General features: G+C 46.6%; 1 long non-coding RNA gene and 1 pseudogene across 1 annotated transcript; both read right to left on the reverse strand.

Annotated features, from left to right (window-relative positions):
- Positions 1-304: 304 nt before the first annotated feature.
- LOC119003321 (probable histone-lysine N-methyltransferase PRDM7) lies at positions 305-3,568 on the reverse strand (annotated as a pseudogene).
- A 48-nt stretch (positions 3,569-3,616) lies between these two features.
- On the reverse strand, positions 3,617-5,171 carry LOC119003319 (uncharacterized). The gene is made up of 3 exons (XR_005069934.1): positions 5,107-5,171; positions 4,715-4,825; positions 3,617-3,669 (listed from the first exon to the last, which is right to left on the reverse strand). It is a non-coding gene; the product is annotated as an uncharacterized LOC119003319 (long non-coding RNA).
- Between the last annotated feature and the right edge of the window lie 461 nt (positions 5,172-5,632).

A 5,632-nucleotide genomic window follows, 5' to 3' on the forward strand; every position in this document is an offset into this window, starting at 1 on the left:
CAACTGCCAGCTGTGACCACATGATATTTTTCTTCCTCATCACCTACACATCCGAGTCTACCTGTCCAATCACAGCAGGAGCCCCACAAGGGAGAAGCCACTCCTTTGTGTCTGCACCACTTTGCTCCCCCTTACCTTCTGGTCCTTAAACAGGAGCTCTGTGTTCATGGGAAGTCCAGTCAGTGCACAGAGCTAACCACATCATCCCCTCCATGTCTAGCACATAAGAGGTGAGGTCCCTCCAAGCCTCAGAAGGAATGTGGGAAGCAAGAGGACAGTGGAAGAGGTAAATAGTTCTCACCAGTCAGAAGTATCTGCTCTTGGCTGCCCCTTCATCTTCTGTGATGTGTCCTTCATAAGGGCCGAAGTGCAGACCCACAGGCAAATCAGCTGCCTCATTCCACACTCCAAGCCCAGCCTCAGGGATGCCCGATGGCCCGATTCTCAACCCAGGGGGCAGGGTGAGGGCTGAGCGGTGGGGATGCCCCTTGTCCACTGCACTGTCCTGTACAAATGTAGGGGGCCCATGCACAGCACAGCTGTCGATGAAGAAATTCTGACACTTCTCACAATCTGGAGGCAAGAACAACAGGGGTTAGGAAAGGTATAGTGCATGTTCCTGGACACAAAGAGCTTCAGAGGGAGTCTGGCACTCACATCATTGAAACTCAATCCTGTACTCTAGGTCACTAGAGGAAGGGAATAATTTGGGGACCAAAGGACTAGTTGACATTACTGTATCTTAACATACTTCTTAGTGAGGGTCACTTACAAAGGTAGTCATCATCCTGGGGCTCGGTGACCTCTTGGTACACACAGTCCTCACTTTCTTGTAAGCTATATATCTTCACGTCAATCTCTTTTCTCCTGAGTTCTGAGCTGGAGAAGAGCAGGTGAGCGAGGTTGGTGGGGTCTAGAGTGCTAGTTCCTATTTTGTCAGATAACATACAATCTCCTCCCACCTACTTATTACCTGTCCTTTTGCACACTCTGGTATTTTACTGTTAACAATTGGTTCAGAAAACTAAGATGCCACACTAACTACAGATGACTGATTCAATTTTAGTTTCTAGATCTTCCCATTAACAGTTTTAACTTGCCAATCTTTAATCACTGATAAAATGTTTATTGACTTTATGTGTTACGCATTGAATAAAGGCCTGGGCACACAACACCAATAAAGTGTGGTTGCTATTATCACAGATGGATTTTTTTTTGACAACTTGCGTGTCACCTGTTTTAAATTCAACTTAACATTTTCAAACAATATGAGTGGTTTCCGTATCTTCACTTTACACATTAGCATTCAGGAGCTCAGAGAATTTATAGGATTTGCCCAAAGTTCCAGTGGTAACTTCAGCCTCAGCTTAGCCCAGCGTAAATGCAGGCCTACCCAAAGTCCACCTCACAGACCTAGGTCATACTTATCAGCCCTTCTGTAGCACTTAGAGGAACTAAAGTTTCCAAATTATTTTCTTACCCGATTTTTGTCTAGTGTGTTTTCCAAAGGCACATGTTTCTCCAGGAGGGGACACTGGTTTCTAGGCATGCTCTGATTCACTTCCAGTCATCAAATCTGCTGTTCCTAACAATTCCTTCTAACTATATTTATTGCTTAATGGCACTCTGGATGTTTCCTTCAATATAGGAGTCACATATTAAAAGATAACATGTATTTAATTTTTAAGGCCTATTATATATTTCACATGTATGTATTTAAAACTTCAACCCTTGGAAATACGTAGGGAGTATGAATATTGGAGGGGATAGGGCCAATGTGAGTAATGAATCCAAGATTAGAACCCATGCCTTATGGCTCTTTTCTTTCAACGATCTCTGTAATATTGAGAGTGAAGGATATTGGGTAGAGAATAAATAGTTGGCAGAAACATATCTAGACAATAAATAAAATGTGCAATATGTTGGAAAGAATATTTGTACTTAGATTACCTGGTTCTCATCGACTATTTGAATAAGGCTATACCAGTAGCTAGTGTCCTGATCTATAACATACTAGTTTTTAATGTTATAGTGAACATGCAATTAAATACTATTCAACAAAGTATTCTGTGAATTATGTAATACAGCACGAATGTGCTATCAATTTACCCCTCAGCTCTCTCCATATTTCAATCCCACAGAAATTACCATCAGCGTTCATTGATCATCTTCTAATTTAATTTGTAATTGTGAAACCATCCAGCAAACATTCGGGGGCCCTGAGGATCCCTGATCTCGGCCTGTGACCTCTGAGAAGTCTCAGGTATGGACCAGCCTCCCAAAGAGCTCACAACACAGAGCAGGCAGGCTGAACAAATGATTCTAAACAGGATGAGAGGGGTCTCATTAGAGGTCAGACAAAGAAGCTGTTACTTGATCCTATAAGAAAGGGCATTTGAAATCAGTTTCAGACAGATAAGTTTCTGTTGAAGAGTGTGTAATCTGTATGAAGTCCTTAAGTCATTTTATTATTTGTTGTTCCTCAATCATGAAACCTGAAGCTCCTCAGGGGTGGGAGGCGCTTTCTTTGATTAGAATGGGAGGTTATGATCTTGGACATTTTACATTCTTCTTCATTTGGGGCCATCCACTGCACCAACTGCCTATGCACTGTACACTGTCCTTATTCGGGGGGTCTTAGTGCATCTCTCACTTCAGTATAGCAGAGAAGAACTTTGGTTGAAACTGTCAGTCAGATGAATGATGTAATGACATACATGTAAGACAATGTAAACTGTAGAAAACTGACAGTTTTATTTTTTAATTAAAAAAGATTTTGTTTATTTTTTTTTGAAAGAGGGGAAGTGAAGGAGAAAGACAGAGAAACAGCAATGTGAGAGAGAAATATTGATCAGTCACTTCTCACACACACCCCAACCAGGAAAATGATCTACAATCCAGGCATGTGCCCTGACCAGGAATCAAACTGGTAATCTTTTGCTTTGCAGGATGACACCCAACCAAGTCACACTAGCTAGGGAAAAACTATGGAAGTTTTAATGAGTTTGTAAGTAGTTCAGAGAAGAAATTATGGATTAGACTGCACTACCACTGATACTGTGATCTTAGACATATAGTCAAACATTTCTATATCTCTGAAAGCTCACTTTCCTCATTGCAAATGGTGACAGTTACAATACCTTCCTCACCAGGTGGTTATAATGTGAGTTTATTCACATAGAATTGTTAGTCTGAAACATTGTGAGAATGAAACAAATGGTAGTTACTATTGCTGCTGTAGTTGTTAACTATTACGATGATGATGGGTCCCGGCTGGTGTGACTCAGTGGATTGAGCACTGGCCTGCAGACTGAAAGGTCACCAGTTCCATTCCCTGTCAGGGCACATGCCTGGCTTGTAGACCAGGTCCCCCACTTGGGGGCGTATGAGAGGCAACCTATTCATGTTTCTCTCCCTTTCTTTCTCCCTCCATTCCCCTCTCTCTAAAACACTGATAAATAAAATCTTTAAAAACGGATGATAACGTTGGACAATGTGTTGAAGAGACCAGGAAAGGAAGGTGGCAGTTCCTAGGATACTTTCTGCATTTTGCTATTCTTACCTGCATTTCTATCTATGAGGAAAATTTTGTTGTCAACAGGATTTGGAAAATACCCACCTTCTGGTGTTTACTCTGCTCCCTTCTGAGGGCCACCCAAGAAGGTTTCACTGAAAGATATGAGAAATCAGTGTTTTGGTTGGTAAATGTTCCAAAAATGTGGAGATTCTTATTAAGGACACAGAATTCTGAACGAGAGTAGTCCAAGAACAATCCAAGGATTATTGGAAAATGTTTTCTGAGGTATCATTAAGACCTAGGATTCTATTGTGGCCATCTACTAGTTTCATTAGAATGATAAGAAAAATAGACAAAGTGTCATCTATGCTTCATCCTGTGTTCATAAAGCATCTATTACATTTATTAAAAAATAAATTGGGCTCCCCTGACAAAAATGTAATAAAAGTAACTGCACAGAAACTCCATGTCTTCACCATAACCCTTTCTCTGTTCTGTTGTCTTCATTGAAACTTGCGTCCTCCAGGCTAAGGGCACCATGACCCCCTCACCTCTTTTCTCTGATATCCTTCTCCCTGTGCACATACCGGCCATCCATGCCCTTCCTTAATCATCAGACTCTGGTCATCGTCCAGTCTGATGACCACAGAAACACAATTCCAGTCAAGTTAAAGACCACATTTTGACTTCAGCTGTGTTTCAACCCTAGATCCATAAGTAGACTGACCCTCCAACCAAAAACTCATGATACTGGACGGAACAGCACCATGGTCGACATCAGGAAATGATACAGTGATCAACCAATTCCAACCCTGGCCCTCCCCCCAGCTCCCATAATCACCATGGTTAATAATGTTTCCTGTCTGTCTCCATGCAGGCCACGGGGCAGCCAGGTGTGGGGACACTCCTCATCAGCCAGACCTGCCTTTCTCTCTTGTGATGACAACTATTCTGAATTTCTTATTCACTTGTATGTTCTTACACATTTACTGCTTATTAACGTATCTATAAATATATGTGATTATGTTTCACACTTGACAGTTTACAGGAATAGTCCCTGACTGTACGATAGGCTGTTTTGGATCCTGCGTGTTTGCTGGACAAGCAAACCCTGCTCGCTGGTTAACTCCGGAGATGCAGCCTGACCTACACCAGGTCCTTGTCAGGAGGGCAGCTCTGCCTCCTTCTGCCCCACACCTTGTTGCCATGGAGCCCATTCTTCATCAGAATCCTCAGGGTCCTCCTCCTGGAGCTCGGTGGCCTGCCTGCGGTGGTGACACAGGAAAGCCGGTCGAGGGGCCCTGAGACCTGGAAAGAGACAATATCTTTGTCCTGAAAGCACAGAGCTTGGAGGACGAACGAGCAGCAGGAAGCCCGTGTGACCAGCTCCGATGGGATGGGAGAGTCTACGGCGGGTTGCTGTGAGCGCCGCACCATCAGCGCCAGCCCTGCTCTGACCTAAGGAGCAAACTGCCCCCATCGGTGTCCACGCAGGAGGGAGCTGCAAGTGGATGGAGCCGCCTGAGCCGGAGCCAGCTCAGCAGCCCGGCGGGTTCCCCAGGCCCCTGGGCCCAGCGCCTGCGCGCTACCTGGGCTGGGGAGTCCCTCTTTACGATCCTGTTCCTGTACCGGCCTTTCTCCCCGTCGGCAGGGAGTCCAAGGAAGCGACCACGAGGCGGGGGTGGCCTGTGTGGGGAGGGGCTGGACAGGGCGGGGCCGCGCTGCCCGGAAGCCCTTGTTCCCGCCCTTCCCACCCCTCGCTGCCTCAGCGGGGGCTCCGCTGGCAGCTGCCTGAGGGCGTCTGAGGGGCGTCTGAGGGGTCCCATCGTCCCGACGGGCCTGTGGTGGCACCAGGAAGCGCGCTTTTCCCGGGAAGGGCGCGGAGGCGCACCCGGGGATCCGGAGAGGCCCGCACGGGACGCAGGCGCGGTCCCCGGCCGACCGCCGTCTCTCGGGCCGACAGGCCCGGGGTCCCTGAGGACTCGATCCCGCGGCTTCCGGGCTGAGGACGCTGAGGCCTGGGGGGAGGGGAGGGTCAGACCCCGGCGGCGGCGGAGGAGACTCGGGGCGTCTCGTCGAGGGGCTTCCGGGTCCCCAGCTGAGGGGAACTGGGGT

The sequence above is a fragment of the Sturnira hondurensis genome, unplaced genomic scaffold, assembly GCF_014824575.4.
Source record: "Sturnira hondurensis isolate 20B ecotype Veracruz unplaced genomic scaffold, ASM1482457v3 Scaffold0018665, whole genome shotgun sequence".
NCBI classification, from domain to species: domain Eukaryota; kingdom Metazoa; phylum Chordata; class Mammalia; order Chiroptera; family Phyllostomidae; genus Sturnira; species Sturnira hondurensis.